This window comes from Callospermophilus lateralis, chromosome X (genome assembly GCF_048772815.1).
Source record: "Callospermophilus lateralis isolate mCalLat2 chromosome X, mCalLat2.hap1, whole genome shotgun sequence".
Taxonomy (NCBI): Eukaryota; Metazoa; Chordata; class Mammalia; order Rodentia; family Sciuridae; genus Callospermophilus; species Callospermophilus lateralis.
The window spans coordinates 60,090,098-60,113,223 of record NC_135325.1 but is presented as its reverse complement, the minus strand read 5'-3'; the positions used below and the strand labels follow the sequence as shown (position 1 = coordinate 60,113,223).

The following is a 23,126-nucleotide window of genomic DNA, read 5'->3' as shown; positions in this document are numbered from 1 at the left end:
AGCTGATTTGCTTACTTTTATTTCTGCTATAGATAAATTGCTTATTCCACTCTATTGTTATCAACTCAGAGTATAAGGCTGGATTCCTGGATACCAGTAACCCTATGAAATTAATTTGTGTTAGGATGAGTTTAAAAGCAATGTGTACATTTGTTTGCCATTATTTATTTCTAATTTCCTTCCATTACATGAATGTTGTGAAAAACTGAAAATGGTGTTTTCAAACCAAAACTGGTGACAATAAATAAAAGGAATTTTTCCAGGAATGGCATTACTTACAATATATGGTTGGTTTTCACTAGTTCATTGGAGTGAAAACTAAGCAACCAGCCACATTTTGAGATTCATTTAGATGGAGTTTATTGAATTTTTCCACCTGTTTTCTTTATAACATTATAACAAGTGTTAAAATAATGACATTTACCTCTAAGCCATGAAAAATAACTTGAATTCAGATGCCCTTGTTGTACTTATCAACTTAAGTATATGTTAAGTTTAAAGAGCTAGAAACACAACTCTGACAGTGTGGACAGTGTGGAGAGCAATTGGTTGTTTTAGTGATTATATCAGTGACAGTGTAATTACAAATATGAAAAGTCTGTGTACTTTTATTTTAAGATGGTCATCAAAAGATCATGTCCTATCATTGTTTGTGCTGCAATTGGTCTTTAATCTATTTACCTATCTACACATCAGTCATTTAGACAAGCTTTCACAGATGGGATCAAAGGAAGGTTAAAACAAACAGACAGCAATTTGAAAGGATAAATTTATATAAAATTGAGACCCTTTTCTTTTCCCATTCTTAAGTCACTGATACCACTAAGAGCTCAATGTTTCAGCTTTAAAATCTTTAATAATCTTTCCCTCTCTCTTTGTTAATGGGTTCAACTGACCCTCCTTGCAAAAAAAAAAAAAAAAAATGTTTTGATCTTCCTTCTTCTGCCTTTTCTGAGCTCTGTCAACTGACTTCCTTAACTCTTACATCTCTGAAGTATGCCATGGATATATCATTTATAGCATACCAAGGTATCTATCTCCAAGAAATATCCTTTTCCTTGGAGGGTAAGTAGCATTCTCCATTTGCAATTTTTTTATAATTTAGAAAAAATCACCCAAGAAACAACACACACACACACACACACACACACACACACACACACACACGTGCACATCAACCCTGCCCCCCCACACACTACTTTCTGTACTCCATTAAAAGCTTGGTACAAACATGGAATTCCCCACAATGATAATATTTTCTTTTTAAAAAATTTTTTTTAGTTATAGATGGACACAATATCTTTTTATTTTATTTATTTATTTGTATGTGATGCTGAGGATTGAACCCAGTACCTCACATGTGCTAGGCAAGTACTCCACCACTGAGACACAACACCAGCCCAATATTTTCTTTAAATAAACTATCACAAATCAAGAATCTAAGTAAACTTGACTCTCCTAAATTGTCACTTTGAAAGGCTATGTGCTTATTCCAATTATACTCTTACTGCCCAGAATATTTTTGCAAGTATTTTTTAGAATTATACTCAAACTATGCATCATGTTCTCTAGAATAATACAAGGAGTGACAATTTTTTGCCTTTTAAAAGTATTTGAAATTTTATACACAATCAAAAGCCATTCATAGCAAAGTCTAAACAATTAAATTAGAGATCCAACAGAAAATGGTATTTTGGTCAAAAGCAAGTTGTGACATTTTCCTTAATTGGCTAAAGCCAGTTGTAAAAGGAATTTCAAAGGAAAATTATGAGAGTATTTGGTGAACAACAGCATCATTAGAATAAGCAATGAATGTCTGTAAAGTGACATTCAAAATATAAAATGTGATACATTTTATTTATATTAGTCATAACAAAACAACTTGGTATAATGAGGAGTGCTAGATTGAGAGGGATAAATATTGAACTCTTATTCCATTTCTACTATTGAATATATATATGTGACATTGGAGGAGTCACATAATTTCTTTTTTTTAAAGAGAGAGTGAGAGAGAGAGAGAGAGAGAGAGAGAGAGAGAGAGAATTTTTTTCATATTTATTTTTTTGTTATTGGCAGACTCAACATCTTTGTTTGTATGTGGTGCTGAGGATCGAACCCGGGCCGCACGCATGCCAGGCGAGCACACTACCGCTTGAGCCACATCCTCAGCCCAGAGTCACATAATTTCTCTGAGCAATAATAGGTAGGTTAACTCAGATAACATTTAAGGACAATTCTAGCTCTGATATTTTATGATTTTAGGTTTTTAAATAGCCTTGACATTCCATGTCATAAATATTTGTTCATATGTATGAATATGTAATTATTATGTAATATTTTATAAATAATAAGGAATCACTGGTAGGCAAGAGTATGGACTCTGGAGGCAATCTTCCTGGATTCAAAGCCTGGCTCTGCCACTTTCTGTCAGTGTGACTTTGGATAAGATAGTCATTTCTATGTCTAAATTACCTGATCTTATAAATGAGGTGATAAAGTAACTACTTCTAGGAGTAGTTAATGAGTTAATATTTATAAAGTTCTATTGTAAGTACTATATAAATATATCAAATGAAATAAATTGTTAGCATCTTAAACACTATAAAATAACTGTACACATAGATAAATGCTGTGGCAAAAGACTGAATACTGGTTAATGTTTCCAGGAGGAAATAATTTAAGCCATTTATGTGGATATATTTACACACCTATTTATAAAAAGTTTTGTTGGGTTTTTATGTTTTGTTTTTTGTTTGCTAGTACTACTGGCTGAGTATTTTATTCCTGTCTATCTCTTAAGCCAAGAGGGTATACCTTTATTAGTATTTTTCATGACTACCAATAAATGAAAATTAATTTCCTCCAGTTAATTTAAATTTCATATCAGAATAATAATGAAAACATCACCCAGCATATCTGTTAATACCTCCTACAGAGGCATAGTACTTCATTTGAGCCAACAGATGACCACTTTTGACAAAAGAGGTATGCCACTGGATGTGTAGGCTATTCTACCTGTCATGAATCACTAGTTAATGGATATTACCAAAATCATGTTCTTCAGGGAGGTGCCTGATTTTTTTTCCCTGTTTCACTGAGCTCTTAACTGTCATCCTGACTATAACAGGAGAAGAGGCTCAAATGGTCTTGAGTAAAAGATCTTTCCTTTTTAAGAGAAAATGCAACTAGAAAGAAAGGAACAATTGACTTCAATATATGTTTCATATGCTTATAAACACATGTTTTAAATAATTAGGGTTAACATGAATATATTCACATATGTGTACTTCAGTAGTTGTAGTACTTACTAAAATTCTGACCTCCCAGTTAGAGATATAAACTAATGTTATTATGGTTAAGGCCTGTTTCCCCTCATGTTCAAGTGAACTACACTATCATTTTGCTCTAGTTTTTAAACTAGACTTAAGCATTAGACATATCCCTAACAATGATTAGATATCTAGGCTACTGCTTGGGTAACACACTACTAAAAACAGGCATCCAGACAAAGAATTCAAAAACAAACATTCCAAATGCTTCCTACTCTGAAGTCTGTATCTTCCAAAGCATTCCCTAACATGAGACTTACCAATCAAGGAACAAACACTTGCCTAATATTCACTTGATTCACCTACATCTGTTATAATTTTCCTTTTCAGTAAATGGCATTCCCTTCTTTAACACACAAATATTACTGTACTGTATGCATACAGAGTGGTAATATACACTGAATGAGATATAAATATTTTAAATGATTAATATTGAAATCATTTATGTGACCTGTATGTAGGTTTATTTTCAAAATGGGAGTAAAGGCTGGGCACCTGGTTTTCTAGTTTCCTTTTTAAGTCTAAGAAAAAGGTCAAACAGCTGATAAAATACAGGATCAAAACTAGGGTGAGATAAAGGAGGCATTCTTTTTGACACAAAATTTAAGGGGTTTCCACAAACTTCAGTAATAAAGGTAAATATTATTAAAATGCAATATTTGTTATAAAATCAAAATGGATGCAAATATCCATGATGAACACAATATCAAAATAGTAAATAAAGAGAGGGTCAGTATGACCAAATTTTGTGGGGGAGTTTAGATCCAATGTGACACAGTAAAGATACATTTTACCAATCTCCAGAAACCAAAGCCTCCCATGTTTTTTTTTTTTTTTTTAAGGCTGCATATCTTGACTACTAGAACTTTGCTATTATTTGGTAATCTACCAAGTAGACCAGCACATGTGTAACAGGTGGCTAGTGGGGCTCTCAGTATCTGTCCAGGGAGCACAGGGTGGAAAATATTATTTCGGGAAGGGTGCCAAAACAGAAGTTAAGATCGTATTTGAATACCTTATTGTTTTCTCCAGTGCTGATGAACTCCTTAATCAGATCAAGAGGGTCTCCTGAGGAAGTAGTGATAGGTGTGGCTTGATTAATTCATTCCTGAAAGAACATAGAAAAGCGGTGATCAAGTGCAGCATGGAGAAGATGCTCACAGAGGACTAGAAAATCTCAGCAGGTAGAGACTGAAATGGACCATCATGGGCAAGTGAGAGTATCAAGACAGTTATACTTGGCCCTTAGTGATAGCCAAGTACAGTAAGTGGGAATTCTTTTATCATTTGACATCTCTTTTTGACCTGGCAGCGTTTAGGAAGGGTGAGTGAAGGTACGAATGTCAGTGGCAGGGCTTACAAATCACTCCCTGGTCACAAGACAGTCTTAACTACGATGAGCTATCCTAGAAAAATTCCACAACCTCTAGTCAAACTCATAACACAGTTGGAGAGTAGGAGCTTTCTTTATCTCAGTCAGCAATCTTTTATAAGGAGTTCTTGTCACCACAATCCTTTCATGGATACATTGATTAGTAAATACATATGACCAGAGACCCAGCTGACCATTGACTGTCAGTACTGCTATTTCTGGGAGGCAAATTAAATTTTACATAAATCTGCCTTCTATGTACCCTAGCAATGCGTGTAGGTAGCTTCCTATGTGAGGTGACATAGGGGCACCAAGAAACTACAAACCCACCTCTCTTTGCTCCACTTTACCTAATGATTTCTTGCCCAGGACCTTGCCTAAATGTCTCATTATAGATTCAGTCCTTTAAGGCACTATGTCTGCAGTAATCTCCTGAAAACACTACAAGGAGTGGTCACACATTAGTATATTAACTGCAATCAACTAGATGAGCTAAAATTCACTTCAGAAAGTCAAGATTATGAAATATAAAGAGATACATTTTACTTGGTATAGAGAAGAGTACAGGAACATAAAGGGAGGCAGTCTTAGGTATGAAATACAGTAGGATTACCTGGGAAGTCATATTGCTTCATAAATGTTGGGAAGGGATCCTACAAAGGAGAGAAGAGGGCCCAAAACATAGAGGGAAGGCAAACAATGAAATAGTTCCTAAGTTCACATGTGGACATCAAGTTAGTCTTTTAATAAGGACTAACAAACATAATAGGTTCTCAATAAACAGTATTCATCTTATACTTCCTGCATCTAGCACCTGATAAATAGGATACTTGGCACATAGGAACTTCTCAATATTAAAAATACATGAGAAAGAAAAATAGTGGCCAGAATAAAATCTATAATAATTCTTTTAATTTTTTTTGTCTTCAAATAAGGGTAACAAAGTAGGAGAAACAGACCAGAGTAGAGATGAATAACCACAATACATTCCCAGAGACCCAGAATCTGAAGTGGTCTGTCTGTCTGTCATGGGGGTTACTAAAGAAAGCCCAGGCAGGAAATTGCAAACTGACCAAGTTCTTATCACTGTTGATAGTTTATTATGTGTTAGATCTGCCCAAGCACTACCTCGTTGAACAAATATATGAATATTTGTTAGAATAATATTCTACAAGGACAGAGTACAGTGACTGAGCAGAGTTACAGTTTAATCATGAACACTAGGAAAAATCTAGCTTGTTAGAAGATTCTATTGAAATGGTGAATATTCTTAGGTACTTTTTAATTTTATTCATTTCACTTATTATATTTCATGGATCAGAGGAGTTAAGCAAAATATCAAAAAATGGACTCTGGTTTTCTGGATCACTTTAATTTTTGTAGAATAGCCATATACCCTAAAACCATTCTATTTTGTTTGCTATCTTTTTCAACTCCTAACATAGGTTATTTAAGCTAAGGGAAAATAGTAAAATAAAGAGCACTAGTCAGAGATATTGGACACCTGGCTTTTGTCTTGGCCCTATCACCAATTAACAGTGGTATGACCTTTGGAATGTCCTCTTCTATTTCTGGACCTTAATCTTTTATCTGTAAGATGAAGAAGTTGTACTAGATTGTCCCTATGGTCACTTTGAGCTCTGATGGTCTAAGCCTAGTAGAAAGATTGCTTTGTCAGATGGATTCAATTCTAGATAAGAGTTGGAGAAGACACAAAGAAAGCCTGTGTCCTTCCTTCTCAGTGCTTCACCACATCAGGCCTGACTGAGAATCTTCACGCCACAACTCTTACTGCCTGCACTCCATATCTAACCCAAGACCCATAGTTTTAAACAGACTTTTCTAGTTGGCACAGACTTGTTCCTGTCATGAACAGCTCCCAATCAAAGCATCCCTTAGAGACATTGTCTACTTTTAAGCTCAAAACCTTGTAAGTGGATTTAAGGTAAAGAATTAACAATAGATCTGGAAAATAGATCAAGGATCTTCACAGGGAACATGCAGGTATTTTCCTAGTAACCTTCTTCAAATAACTCACTGGGACAGCTGCAGGTCCATGTTAAAAAAGAACATATCACCATGGGATGGGAGTAAGGGAGAGGTTATAGACAGTTTGAATTCCTCATATCATAAACTGAATCCTCTTTATCAGCCTAAACATAGAGTAATTCAGCCAACACATATACACTGAGCACCAGGAACAACATGCTGTTTTTATTGATAAGCCTGTTGGTGACATGGATAATGATTCAATGAGTTTTATAATAATTTCTCATTTGCTAGCAGAACTGATTCAGCATTTTAACAATCAGACTTTGTTAATCTTTTATTAAAGCTTTGTTAATAATCTTTTTGTTGTTGTTGTTGGTATTGATGATTGAACCCAGGGATGCTTTACCACTGAGTTACATCTCTAGCCCTTTGCATTTTTTATTTTGAGACAGATCCTTGCTAAATTGCTGAGACTTGTCTCCAACTTGTAATTTTCATGCCTTAACCTCTCAACTCACTGGGATTATAGGTGTGTGACACCAGCCTGACTGTTAATAATGTATGAACCTCCATTGATTCTTTAGGTTTGGCAAACAAGATAACTGAAACGCAGCAAAAGAGAATCAGGATTACATAATATGTTAATGGCAGAGCCAGGACTAGAACATGAGCTTTAATTCAAAAGCATTGTATTCCTTTATACACATCACATTTTCTTCCCACTGCACATTCTCAAATATGTATATGGATATTTCTCTTTCCTTCAGATAGTTAAACCATTTAAATGTAAGTTTCATATTGTTAAGAACTATCAATTTTCTAAATCACACACCAGTGCACAAATCAGAAATAAGCATTCTTTCTATTTTATGTCTGCAATGGAAACCAATATTCTTTATTATGTGCAGAAGAAACTATCACATATTCCTCTCTCTTTCTCATTCTTTTCTCTCACTCAATCTCCCCCATACAGAAACACGAATGTGCAGGCCTTCTTTAAGTTGGTTCCATCCATTTATACTAGCATTCAAAGATGAAAGAAAGTAACTAAAATGGGGCAAATTATCTTTTTCTTCTTTGGACTCTTTCTTGCTGCTAAAGTTTGCTAAACTATCAAGCTTGAAGGAATGGAGTGGAGAGAAGAGGAATAACTTGTTATAAATCAAATCACCATGCTAGATGTCACAGGAAATAAAAAGAAAGGAGACAAAGTCCCTGTCCTCTAAAACCTGTAGATTAGCAGCAATGACCCAACAGACAAAACAAGAGATGTATAAAATAAATTGTTAAATTGAGCAGGTCAAATGCTAATTTTTATAGAAAGTGTCCATATACTTAAGGCACAAACCCACAGTAAACCTTAAGGTAGTTAGGCTATTCCATATGGCATTTATAAAAGCAATGATTTCAGTGTAAATCAAACTCATGTTTCTCTTTCTCATTTATTAAGCTACAGGCAGGCCTTATGACTATTTTACTCCTCATGAGCATTTCAAACTGAAAATTTGATCAAGCATAATGCTGCCATGTGCTAAAGGAAATTTCTTAGGGGACAGGAAGGTGCCGCTTAATTTTTGCAGTGTGATTTCAATCTCATAGCACATGGTACTTTGCAAATTGTAGAGCAGCCCTTACCAAAGAAATGCAAAGTATCTGTTTGACATAAGCATAGTGATCCATACTTGTGAAAAATAAGTGCCCTCTATCATGCTATTTTCACAGATAGAGAAACTGAAAAATAAGGAAGCTTGGTTGTTTTATTTTTTTCAGGTTTATACTCTTAGCCTAAAAGAGCATGACTTAAAACTGAAGCTTATGATTGGCACCTGCTAACAGCATGGTTGATAACAGAGTACATGAATGGATGTTCCAAGGTACTTTCTCTATTTCATCTTGGTAAGGAAACACGGTCATGAGGGTATGTGTGTACAGAGAGCAGGAGCACATGGCCAAGAACAATCAACATTTTCAGGAGATGAACTGACCTAAAACCTTGTACTTGTGTTTTGTTTTGTTTTCTTTAATTCCAAGTTTTGAGCTGATTAATATAATAGTTACTACATTACATTTCCAGTTAATTCCATCTTAATGTAATCATAGTTTTTGCTATATACTTGGGACAGGCATCCTGTAATTCCAAGTCCTTAGTGCTAAGGAAAAGGTTTACTCATAAATACAAAAATATTAAATCTTCTCATGGTTGATGTGTAACACTGATGTATATATGAAATATCCCATACTTTTCCTTTCAATTGTAATGTCCCTTAGCACATGGAGAGTACAGTAGGATGTCAGCAAGTAAGTACACACATAAATAAAATATTCCCTTAGACCTGTTTAGGAGAGCCTCTTTATATATTTCTTTCTCTGAGCCTTTTACTTGTGTTGATTTTAACTTATATCTAAAACCACATATTTTGTTTTAATCTCTGACTGAGACTTGTATCTGCAATTCAAGCTGTTTGCTCTTAACCTCTAGCATGACATAGATTAGATTAGGAATAAGAAAGCAAACTCTCTAAAAAAGTTCTAATATGATCTCTTTTTCACATCACACCAGCTTAATTATAAGTGGGGTGGTGACTCTCTACTTACAGTAAAAATTGTCAAGCAGTTACATACTTTCTTCCTAAATCCCTTTAATGCTATCATATTTAATATGTGGTAGCTTATCCTCCTTGAGTAAATAAGCTCCATGAATTCAAAGTTTGCATCTTATATCATAATAGTAAACGCACCATAAAGATTGGTTGGAGAGAATTAAAGTGTTTCAGCTATAGTTTTTATAATACCTCAATTTGTAGTCATTTCATTTTGTATTCTGTATGTTTTATTCAATCCCCCTCCTATTTCCAGATTCTTCTAGATTATATCTAGTAAAATAACAGATTATTTTGAAGTTAGTACATTTTGACTCCCACTATTACAAATTTCCTTGATTCTCAAGTGGAAAAAGATAATAGTCTTTGTTGTGAGATGTGACTTTTTCATACAGGGAGAGCACAGCATAATGGAAAAAGCTTTTACAACCAACAGAACTGGGTTTGAAATTAAATATATACTGCTTTTTTGTATGTCAACGATACTTTAACAATGTAGTATTTTTGATAAAGAAACTGAGCAAGGCATGCCTATAATTCCAGCTAATGGGGAGGCTACAGCAGAATTATACCAAGTTCAAGGCCTGCCTTGGCAACTAATGAGACCCTGTCTCAAAATAAAAAATATAAAGGGCTGGAGATGTAGCATACTGGTAATGTGCCCCTGGGTTCAATCCCTAGTACAAAAAAAAAAAAAAAAATGGAAACTGATCCAAGGCAGTGGGTAAGTTCTTGGAATTTTAGTATGATTTTCAAATAGGGGAAATAATAGATTTGTCATACTGTAAAACATCTTGCCCAATGCTCAGTACATTTTAAGTGTAAAATATGTAAGAATCACAAGCTTGTTTGATGACTTAGCACCCAAGATCAAATTTAGAGCCAGTAGTGGATAGGATCCAAAATCCTAGATTCTGGATAGCTACAATTATATTTAATAATTTCTTCTGGAGTCATTACAAAGAAGATGTTTGATTTAGAATAGGGCATAATTTTAACAGGAAGAAAACAGCAGCTCAGAGATGGTCTGAATTTGATGTTGACTCTTTGTTGATGTCAAGGCATTGGCCTTGTATTGAAGCTCACATCTAGAACTGTGAAGAGTTTCTGAGAATTCCTAAATGTACTTCCAAAACCTCAAAAAACTTTGAAAAAACTCTGTTTTTTCTTTTTAAATAAACCAAATTGATCTCCCAGATCTGTGGGAGTAAAACAAGTTCAAAGACTCAGAATTCTCCATGAAGAAAATGAAGTCAGTATGTTTAGGAGTGAGACTGAGGAAATCAAACCTCATTTACATTGCAAAATTAATTTTTTGAAATTAAATATAATTTCCCACCCAGTCTAAATTTCCTGAGTAATTTTTCTCCTTGAAAAGACCTAGCTATGTTAAATGAAAACCTTACTTTGAAAACAAATTTTGAGATATGAAAATGTATTAATTTCATCTTTATAATTGAGGTGTTGGAATTATTCAGAAAGATAAGATGTACCAACCATTCAGTACATCTTTGAAGTGGTTCAAATTCCTAGGTCTAACATCACAAGCAGGTTAATGGGGACAACTAGATTAGGCTTAAAATTTCCAAAGCAATGTGATAAAAATCTTTAGAGGGGAATGTACTGGATGATTCACCATCAATTTCCATCTTAATGTGTATACAAAATATTTCCAAGTTCTCAGGTGCCACAAAATGAAAAAGAATGGGGAAAAGATTGTATCTATACCCAGTGTATTTAAGCAGCCCACATAATGGAGGTATCACAGCACTTTAGGAGATAAACAAGCATGATTAGCCATCATGTCCATATTTTTTCAGATACTGGTTTTACTCTGGCTATATATGCTTGGCACAAGTCCCAGTCAGAGAGTAACTTATAATCTAAGGAAATCAACCTTAATACCTCTTCCTTATTGGACTATGTCACAGAGATTTTCAAATTTAACAATTTCCCAAGATCAAACAGTCTAAATTTCCTGAGTGATTTTTCTCCTTGAAAAGACCTAGACACACAGATGATATTTTTCAAGGTGCTATTCTTACAACTGTAATTTAGAACTAAAATGGTTATTAACAAGAAATTCTACATCAAATATGATCCAGATCATACCCTGTGTTCTGAAAAACAACCCTGTTTTCCTTCAAATTGTAAATATCCTTGTAATATTTTGCTTAATCAAATTTCATGGTTCAAAAATGAGGGAAGTTTACTGTATCCTCCATGTCCAAAGGGACCTTTCAGCAAGGTAGCTAGAGCAAAGTCCAATGTATGACCAACCATTCAGGACAACGTGGGCTCCAAAACTACTTTTCCTAATTAATCCATATTGGTTGTCTAGGCTGGCCACCTCACAATATATTCTGTCATATTCATACTCTGCTTCAGCTGGGTAGATTTTTCTTTTTAGTCCTCATAAGATTTTGGAGATTATAGAGTTTTACAAGGAGAGTTCCCTCAGAACGTGTCAGATGCCTTAATATGGATTATGTCTGCTTTTGGTAACAAAATGAGCTTATCTACCATTAATGGTTCTTCCTCAAAAAGGCTAATGGTATGTAAAGTGACTGAACTTTATTTTATTAGAAATACTGAATAGTTTTATGAGTATTAAAAAATAAGTACCATCTATTTAAACCCTAGCTTCCTTAGAGAAGACAGAAGGTTGTGGTACCTCCAGAATAAGAAGATGTCAGAGGGGCCTGGGGTTGTGGCTCTGTGGTAGAGTGCTCACCTAGCATGTGTTAAGACCTGGGTTTGATCCTCAGCACCACATAAAAATAAATAAAGGTATTGTGTCCAACTACAACTAAAAAATGAATATTTTTTTAAAAGATTATGTCAGAGGTCAGACAGAAAAAGATTTTTTAAAAAAGATTCCAATTAAAAATAGTCCCAAGAATGTGTTCCTTATTATCATAGGGAATACATTCTTGGGACTATTTGACTTTTGCAGAGCAAAAGTAAAATAAGTACATCTTTAGAGGGTTAAATGAATAATATCACTGATATAGGAATTAATAGATGTCATTTGAATATCTCTCTGCATCCCCTTCCCACTACTCTTCCCTATCTCTAATGACCACTCTTCCATTATGTTAGTCTACAAATTTGACTTAATGGTTTTTTACAAACAAGAACATGTATTTTCATGTATTTTTCTTTCTGTGTCTAACCCGTTTCATTTACCAAAATTATTTCCAGTTCCATCCATGTTGCTGCAAATGACATGATTTCATTATTTTTATGGCTGAGTAGTATTCCATCTTGTAAATATGCCACATTTGCTTTATCCATCCACCCATTCAATAATATCTGGGTTGATTTCATATTTTGGCTATTGCAAATAGTGCTTCAATAAACGTGTGCAAGTATCTTTTTGGTTAAAAGATTAAATTTCTTATAGGTTATATAGCTAGTAATGGTATTGCCAAATCACATAGCAGATTTATTTTTGGTTTTCTGAGAATTCACCTCACTGTTTTCTGTGATGGCTATCCCAGTTTCATAAGGGGTACCAGAAAATACAGTGTGGAATCATCACTGCTAGGTGTTCCTTAGAACAATAGCTTAACTATAGGGCAAAACAACCTATGATATATTTCAAAAGGACTAGAAGAGTATGAAATTCCCAACACATAAAAATTATTAATGGTTAAAGAAATAGAAATGCTTATTAACCAGATTTGATTGTATACTTGCATTAAATTATCATACTGTACCCCTTTAATATGTATGAATAAAAATAAGTAAATGTAAAAATAAAAATATCAATAAATATAAATAAAAAATTAAATATAAGAATAATTAATGGGGAATCAGGAAAATATAGATTAAAATGAAATACAGACTTTAAAAATTCCCCTCTGTGGGCTTTTTAAAATTATAATTTAGTGACAATATTTAATTGAAAATATCTCTGATAAATAATAAATCAGTCTTTATCAACATGCCATTCACTTTTCAGTATATGATTTTTAAAAAAATATTTGTTTGTTTTAGTTGTCAATGTGCCTTTATTTTATTTATATGTGGTGCTGAGAATTGAACCCAGTGCCTCACACATTCTAGGTAAGTGCTCTACCACTGAGCCATAACCCCTGCCCTCAGTATATGATTTGACCTAACAGTTCAAATAGACTAGACACTCAGAATAATACACTTTTAGTTTTAAATAAACAACTTATGTCATCTAATATTATCTAAAAAGATCCTATACTACAAATAGTAAACCACTATCATTTTATCCTATACTGAAGTTGTAAGAATTACTTTATCACATAAAAATAAATCACTAGCTTATAAGAAATACTTGAATCTGATATGTCAAATAAAGCTTAGAAGAATTTTAACTATATATAGCAATATTAAAAGTCATATGCTGATGAGAATGTGGAGAAACATTGTTTAGTATAGTGCAACATTAAGCAGAAGATTTTAGAGGAAACAAATATATTCTCAGAAAGTAAGAAAAACTTGAGGGACTTTTGACTTGATGGCATATTTTTGCATATATTTTAAGTCCCCACTGAGATAGTAATCATGCTGTCTGAGATGCATCCAAGCCTGAATTGGCAGCCTGGGTTCCTGCTCTAAGCACAAGTCATGCTTCTACATATCCCACATAACTGATCATGGCAATCATTTAAAATTTGGTTTCCTCACTAGATAAAGTTGTAAAAGTTCCTACCCATACACAACTTTTCAGGGTCTGTACAGACTTGATTTGGGTTAATATCATGTATTTCCAATTTTTTTTTTTCAGGAACTCTGTCTGCATTTTGATTCCTGGCTGATGCAAATGATTGTTGCAATGAAAATGATGTCTCTGTATCATGCTCTCTTCTCCCAATATTTGTCTTTGGAAGGCTAACCCAAGAAAACCCACTTTAATTTTCTAATCTCAGATAGTACCTGAATATATGGTAATTAGTAATAGTGAAGCCACTAACTAGTATATCCTCTTTTGGAGTCAAACACCACCAATTACTATAATGATTTAGCTTCATCACGCTGTATCCTTAGCTGATCAGCACATATTTGTTTTTGTTAGACAAATATCCTGAAGTCTTAACTTTGTTGTTGCTGTTTTTGTTTTGGGGTACAGGGGATTGAACTCAGGGGTATTCGACAACTGAGCCACATCCCCAACCCTATTTTGTATTTTATTTAGAGACAGGGTCTCATTGAGTTGCTTAGTACCTCACTTTTGCTGAGGCTGGCTTTGAACTCACAACCCTCCTGCCTTAGCCTCCAGAGCCACTGGGATTACGGGCGTGTGCCACTGAGCCCGGGCACAAATATCCTGAAATCTTGATTCATCTTCTCAAACCCTGAATCTCCTATACCTCAAGACTTCCCCAATACTCTCTCTTATCTTCTGTATTGGACAAATTGTTTCCCTGGCACTAAACATAGCACATAGCATAAAGTACATGGCTAAGTATGTGTTAATGTTGTATTATAACACTTAGCATTAATTTGCATCCTGGGATTTTTTTCATATGGGCAGAATAGAAACAATTCTTTTTTATTCTTACAAGGAAATAGAGTGGTAAAGCCCACAAATCAAGGTCTGATACAATATTGGAGCTCTTGGGATAAGACTTAAGTATGCCCTGGTATTGAGAGGTTCTTGAGTGATTTCAAAATGACATCTTTTAACATTTCCAAATGAATAATGCATATCTCAATTTACAAGCTTTGTTGGGCAGCAGGAAGAAGGGAAATGAGCACTGGATGAGGTGTCAAGAGACCTAGATTCTAGCTTTTTCTCTGGCAAAGACTCACAGAGGTACTTGGCCTAGTCACTTCAAAAGCTAAGCCTCGGTTTTTCCAATGGTATGATGTAAACTGGCAATCTCTTTCACTTTTCAAACACAAAAGAATCTCAGATATTTGCCATTGTTACAGTGAATGACAGGATTAGAACTTTGTGTTTGATACGTTTTTATTCTTTCACTGGGTATCTGAGACAGCTTCTTGAGAGATCAGCCCTAAGAAGGTTTGGGGCAGGTCATTTTGATGGGTAAGAGTAATGGTACCACCTGTGGCCCCTTCTCTCAGGCTTGGGTGGGGGGGTGTCAAGAAATGGAATTAAATTCCATTTCTGGTTTGGGGTATCTGACAAAAGTATCTATGAGAGGAAGACAGAAGGCATGCTTTTTTCTCCTGTCCATTTTACTAAGTACAAAGAGGAATAATCAAGTTCATCTATTCCTAATGGTCTTCAGGTGAAAGCCTATGAGCAGTTTTCAGCAACATCCCATTTTGTGTTTGCTTACTTTTATAATAGTCAGTACCATAATGTCCTGGCCCCAAATGAGTAGATATACTAGACACATTTCCCACAGAAATATTACTACAAATACATTGTAAGGCAAATCTGTACATGTGTTCATAAGTACAAAGCTCATATTTTGCAATTAAACTTTTTCCCCTCTTGGACACAAAGTTCATGGAGGATGAATTTTATGTGATTCAAATATTTGCCAGTGTTACTCAAGGAATCTTCCCCTGTGCTAATGAAGTTGAAGTCCATCAATAAGGTTGATACTATTGCCTATATACCTGAGATTTAAAGCAGCTAGAGGAAAGAAATACTTTTTGCTGAATGACCCAAGCTCTGCCAAAGTAGTTAGTTTTACGTATTTAATCAAATTATAACTTTGTCTTTCCTGGAATATTAGAGCAATATAAAAGTAAACTCCACACACATCATTGTTGACAGCAAAGGAGCAGGAAACTTACTTGAGTTTTAATCCTTATTTATGTTACATTCCTACCTATTCCTCCCCTTATCTCAAATGGAAATCATTTTTTCCTCTATTTTTATCTCTGGATGTAGCTCCTAACGATTATATGTCATTGATAGTCTTATATTTACTATAAAGTGAGAAGGCATCTTTCTAAATGTTTTCTCTTTGTATCCAATCAATAATCAACATGCAAATCATAAAACAACTTAACTTACATTTTGTCAAAAATATGTTAAGTCAGTTATGAATATCTGAAATGAAAATTTAATCCAAAATAATTTTTTAGTGTACTGATTACTTACTCTGATAATATGGTTTATCTATGAGAAACAGCAACTTTGTCTGTTGTCTTTCTTATTTCCCCCTCTGTCATTATAAATATGTTTTTTTTTTCTTACTGCCTTCTTTGAAAGCAGAATGGCCACAGCTACCATTCATTACAAAAATCTACTTTTATAGTGAAAATATGTAATTTATACAAGCCCAGAGGATGATTCATTCATATTGCTGGAGGTCCTGAGATATTCTTGTTCTCATTTTTAAAATCATAGCTCATTTTAAAAAGGAAACAAAGTTAACCATTTTAATTATTTGATTGATTTTTAAAAAATCATCCCCCAAATGTTATAGCAAAAAATCAAATAAAAATCACTAAAAATCACCCTGAATGTTGATGCAAGAAACTTTTCTTAGTATTGAATAGGTTAAATTACAAATGTTCACAGGGCTATTTATTTAATATAAATTGAGCTAAACACATTATGAAAAATTTCTCCATGCCAAATTTACATTTCCCCAAGTTCAAAATTATCTCCTCCCTCCCACTACAGGCATTCAACCATAAAATTATTTTTATTTGTGAATATACCAAGGAAATGACATGTAAGGATGGTCTAGGCTCATTTTATCCAATAACTACCCTCAGATTTCACAGGTTATCCAGAACCTGCTGTGGAGAGTCCAATTCTAGATATCAAGAGTGAAAGGCACAGATGAAAGCTAATTATGCATTAAAAATTTGGATCCTACCGTTTCAGTTTCTTTCTCTTTCCTCCAGAGATCTCCAAAGAATTCATGCGACAGCCACTTCAATAAGGATGCCAGTGATCTTTGCATCAATTCTCCCTGTTCTGAGAACAATCAATCCAATCCTCCTTTACCGTCAAAAAAAAAATTAGGAAAGAAAAAGAAAAGGATGAAAGTAAGAAAGAAAAATGAAAGAAAGAAGGGAGGAGGGAAGAAAAATGAGTAAAAAAAGGGAAAAGAAATCCAAAAGAAAAATGATGAAGGCAAAAGAAAAACAAAGAAATAAAATTCTCAGGATTACCTAACTACTACCATGTTGAAAAACATGGTACTGAGATGTCAGAGTGAAATATGCAAGCTACTCTGTGCACACTGAACATTTCCGTTTTCCAGGGGGCAGCGTGCTCACTCGCTCGCTCTCTCTCTCTGATTAATGATGCAGGGCTACGCTACAGGCTGTACATAGAGCCTGCAAAGCTTCACACTTAGCAGAAGAAACCCTCCTTTCTATTTATAGGGCCATAATGCATTGTCTTCCAATTCTGTGGTTGCACTCAGCATTGAGTTTGTGATAACACACAGACTATTTGTTTATGGAGCCCTTTGGGGAAGCTAGGTGCCCTCTGGTCCCTTCCATAGACCACTGCAATATTCAGTATGATCCTTTATCATAGCTTCTCAGTTATGTTCCAATACCAAATAGGATATTTCTCTATCTAAGGATGTCCCCTAGGTCTTTCCCATTAGAAGAGGGCAGAGTGGGATTACCTCTGTCTAAGGCATTTGTGCATATGTTTGAAATGAGCATCCTGACCATGAAATGAACATCCCACTTCTTAAGAGGAATTTGGAACTATAACCCACCTTTAATTTCCTGTCCACCCACTCTTTGTTGTACTCAGGATCTCTATGATCAGGAAGTGCATGTAAGCCCCCATTTCCTCCCAGTGGTTAGGGAGGATTGGGTGAACAGGAACTAGGTTCCTGTAACCCAGACCCTAGCCTCAAGCTCTTGTAGATTGTGTCCCAAGGTACCCCTAACCCCAGAAGGCCCAGAGCCCAGTGCCATGCTATATCAAACACTTTACACCCATCAGCCCCATCCACCACAAGGGGGATAAACAGAAGGTAATCCCCAGGATTGGAGTATTACCTCCAGATCAGAACAAGGGAACTTTTCATATAGGTCATGGGAGAAATAAGTATTTTAGTACAGGTCCAACCTCATGAGTTCAGAAATGTGTGGTATATTATAGTGAGTACTGGGAGGGGCCTATGCCTCAAAATATCTCTTGATTTTGTTTGAGGCACCAGTGATTTTGATTATAAAATCCTGACATTTCTAGAAACATTCAAAAACCTTTGAAGTTTTGTCAGTCATAGAAAGAGTGGATAATGAGAATGGGATATAAAGAAAACTGAATTGCAAAAAAGCAAGCTTTAATGATTTTGTCCTAGGCTAGCGAGAGAGTGAAATGTTCTGACACAAGAAAAGTATAAAGAGACACAGGGTAAATTAATCTAAATTTGCATTAGGTTAAGTATGTTGACAATAGATTAGATTATATTACACCTATTTTGTCATTTTATTCCATACTCTAGGGCCTGGATAATACTTTATTTAAGTTTTTCTACTTTGCTTTTTGGTATATCTATAGTTTATTGTGATACTGTCTCCTCTCAAATAGCCTTAGCAACACTCATCAAACATCTTTTGAATACCTGCTAAATGCAGATCAATGGATCAAATACAGCCAGGGAGGGGAGAATGGGGGACAAAGAATGGGAGGGACTGATAAGAAAGGAAAGGGTGCCATCTTGTTAAGCTTTTTAGAATATAGTTAAGCAGATAAGATATTGTGCAATTTTCTCAAATACAAGGCAATGTATATGTGACAAGAGCCTTAAAACATCATACCTAGTGCTGTGAGCTTTCAAAAAGCAAGTCAGGGATCCTGCAGAACTAGAGTTAAGGGATAGAATTTCAGTATGGAAGTCAGGCAAGTCTTCCAGTAGGAGCCGGGTTTGGGCTGGACCTAGTAAGAATGGCAGGATTAATAAAGAAAGAATGAAAAAAGATATTTGGGTTGCTTAAAATTCATAAACCTTGTTACTTCATACCAACTTACCTCTTAGTATCCTCATTTTCCTCCTGCCTGCTCTAACTAAATAAGCTTTGAGTGCACACATATTGGTCTTCTCAAGTAGAACATGTCTTTTGAATTCTCAGCCCATTATATCAGATAGAACTCATAGAAGCCAATTTTCGTGGATTTTGAAATAAAACTCCAGTGGTGAAATTCCTGAGCTAGAGTACACTTATCTTTCCTATTTAGGTGAAAGAATTTTTCACTGATTAGAAGGAAAGAAATGCCCCTTTAATAACCTCTTAAATTTCACTCCAAATTGATCAAATACTACCCTATAAGAACTGAGAGACAGTTTAGTCTAAACTCACATTTTAAAGATGAAGAAAGTGGGAAAGAAACAACACAGTTCAAGTATCATGAATGAGTTAATGATAAAACTGAAGCCTGAACTCAGTTTTCTGACTCTTACAACAATATCCTCACCGAAGTCATTTCCATCTTGCCAATGCCTTATGGAATCTATGAAAGGGGTGATTTCATTGCAGCTGTATTATCTGTGGCAAACTCTTGTCTTTCTTAGTTACAGAGGAAAGGTCAAATAACAAATGGATTTAAAAACTGAGCTCTGTGAGTTTGCCTCTATATATAAAAGGGAAGACATTTTGACTCACTTAGATCTACTTAGAGAATAAAAATGTCAAGCCCCACTCAAATTAAGAATAGATAAAGATCTTTCTTTTATCGTTTCTCTTTAGCGAAATTCTGAAATGTACAATATCTTAAAGTGAAAATAAAGGAGAAGTTTGAGCTTTTATTATTGGCTCGAAGATAAATTTTTTTTATTAATAAATGTTTCATTATCACCTAATATTTACCTCATGATTGTAAAGTTACTAAATTTCAACTTAGCTTATTTGTCATCCTTCACATGAAATAGTACACTGTGCAGTATAGATCATGATTAATGTAAATTCCTACACATATTAATACCATCAGGCCTGTAATTTAAAATATCAGGGAGGGATTCTCCCATTCCAAGAATTTTAAATATTTTAAACATTTTTTGGTTAAAAAATCTGGTCATGATTTTATTTGTTTAGCAACTCAGCAATATGCCAAGTGCTGTATGTTTTGCCATGCAAGTGAACAGAATTGACAAATCATCAACAACAAAACATGAGAGTACCGTGATTAACAGATTAAAATAAATCTTTAAAAATCAGTTATACAAATTATATTGGGGAGTTAACAATTAATGTACTCATTATATTCATTCCTTGTTTATGTAAAATACTTTTTTTGTATATGTGGAAGGAAATGTATTTTACAGATTAAGTTTGGCCACATGCCAGGGACTGTACTAAGTATTTTACATTCATTGTTTGTTCCTTTGTCAAAACAACCTGTATTTTAGGTACTCTTTTATCCCCATTGTATAGCTGAAAAAACAGGCCTAGAAATGTTAAGTAACTTTCCCCAAACTAGGCAGTTTGATAGTCAAGAAACACTGAATATTGATTTGGAATATTGAAATAAAGGAGATTTCAAGCCAAAGAATATCACTGCTGATCCTGAGGCTATAGTAGAACCTAGTAGTAAAGCACAATACTGCAACTGAATTCCATTAGTAATTATAAATTAATGAAAAATAAAGAAGAAATTGATAACCATAGACTCAAGAGATGCACAGGGCTTGGAGAAAAATCACCAGTCTTGAGATAATGAAGTTATGTTGGCATCAGGGAGTTCTCATATTTAGGAAACTACTATGTAGTCCTAAATGGACTGCAAAACATTTCTCAAACAGGTACACCTGCTCCCCACCCTTCTTCCATGTCCAAGTTTTCAGTTCTGCTGATACCTATATGTTTTATATTTTCTTGATGGAGAGTCACTGAATTAATTATGGAAGATAGTGGGGAAAGAAGAGTTAACCTCACAGAAAGAAATTGGAGATTTGTATGAAGAGTTGTTTCTATTACAGACAAATGGTTTAATGACCAAATTCAAGATGCCAGTTTATTCAAGACCATTCTCATCTGCAAAGGCAATGAAGTAAAATTTAATTTGGTAACTGAATTTAATTTTTTATCCAGAAAATAAAGAAAAAAGGTAAATGGTCTAGAACACAGTGTTCAAAATAAGAAGTAATGATGTCATTATGTATTAGGGCATGAAAAGAACCCAATTTGTTATTCAAAAAATGTGCAGAGAGTATTATATTAAAAATCACAGTTTAAGCTTAGCAAATAGGTATTGCATTTCCCAATCAAAAATAATGCTCAAGGAAATACAGAAAACAGATTTTTGAATCTACATGCTCAGAACAGTATATGATACAGAACAGGCTATATTGTTATTGATTTTAAATGTTTATAATTAACTATAAGCAGTTAGAGAGTATGTATGTACATTAGGTGACAGAGGATTCAGCTGGGGCCCACAAAAGTCACTTTATATAAACTTTTCTCATGTATGTACATATGGACAAGGTCCTAAAGAGAAAGTAACACCCTTATCCACAGACATTCCACATAATACAATACTCAGTGCAAGTTGTCATACACACATCCCCAAAAGTCCTCTTGTATACCTACCATCAGTTGGAAGTGCCAGTATTGCAGGTGTATTCCTTTGGCTCTTCTCCTTCTGTACTCATTTCATACAAGCAAACTCTAAATGTATAGCCTCAAATTCCTTATATAGTGTGAGCATATAAGGTAAATCATATGTCAGGTATATCAACAGAGACACTGAAAGTTTTAGGACAATTAATAGGAAAGGAATGCTGAAAAGGGATGAAATGTGCTATGGGTAAGTAATCATCATGCAATTCTGCCTTGGGCCAAACCTGCTAAACATATCACAGATTCATGGAGTGCTGGAAGTAAAAGAATCTTAGAAATCTTCCTGGGCATGAGTCTTTGCTGGTGGGCTATAAATTTATTTCAGCAGGTCATTGAATTTCTGAAAGCACTTATGAAATTGTGTGTATTCACGTATATTTTACTTGAGAGAATATTTATAATTTTAATCAGATTATTAATGGGTTTAAGGACCAAAAATGTTAGGAACTGCAGGACTAACAACCATTTCCACCATGAAGTGCCTGCTACCAGGAAGTGCAACCTGGCAGGAAGAGCCCAGCAGTGAAGGTTTTCAGATAGTAATCCCCCGAATGGTTACAAACGGCTGATCTATCTGACTTCCTCATTTTACAAGTGATGAAATTGAAGTTCCGTGAGCTACAAATCTTGTCCAATATGGCATAGTTAATCAAGGTGAGCTCAGTAGATATTATTTTGAGTGATGGTCTCCCTTCTGTTTTTCTTGATGTTTACTTCTAAATGTCACTATCAATGATAAAATGGGTGCTCAGTGTGTTGGATACAGACAGGCTTATGCTGGCATTTTCAGATCTGAGTAAAAGGCAGGAAAGGACAGGTAATAAAAATGGAAAGAAACTTTTTTGTGGTGCTGGGAATTGAACTCAGGGCTTTGTGCATATGAGGCAAGCACTTTACCAATTGAGCTATAACCCCAGCTCTAAAAATGGAAAGAAGATATTGACTACCAGGGCCATGATATTTGCTATGATTTAAAAGCATCTTTAGCTTAAAGAATCTCTGAAATTTTATAATTTTTACATGTGTGCATGTTTGTGATTCAATAAGTGTATTTTACTAGAAAAAGTTTCCTTTTCTATCATAAGCTTCTTCAGAATCCAAGATCCACAAAAGGTTAAAAATCACTTACCTCATTTTTTTCAGTTAATGAAACTAAGGCTCTAAAGGACAAGAGACTTGCTCATTTCTCATAGCCAGGAAGTGGAATAGCCAAGACTAGAACCTAACCTGTCCATTTTAGTTCAGTGCTATTTGCATTGCTCCAACAGTCTTTTTCTCAACATCTTATTTCTCTAAGTAAGTGCATTGTGCTCTTTTCCCAATTTAATATTT

General features: G+C 34.6%; 1 protein-coding gene across 1 annotated transcript in view; it reads right to left on the bottom strand.

Moving 5' to 3' along the window:
- Gpr174 (G protein-coupled receptor 174) overlaps nt 1-17,131 on the bottom strand; it is a 31,442-nt gene extending 14,311 nt beyond the window's left edge. Inside the window, exons 1-2 of the mRNA XM_077107369.1 lie at nt 17,081-17,131; nt 4,345-4,437 (exon numbers count right to left, since the gene is read on the bottom strand). The gene's annotated coding sequence lies outside the window, so the exon portion shown is untranslated. The remainder of the gene's footprint in view (nt 1-4,344; nt 4,438-17,080) is intronic.
- Nucleotides 17,132-23,126: the final 5,995 nt, after the last annotated feature.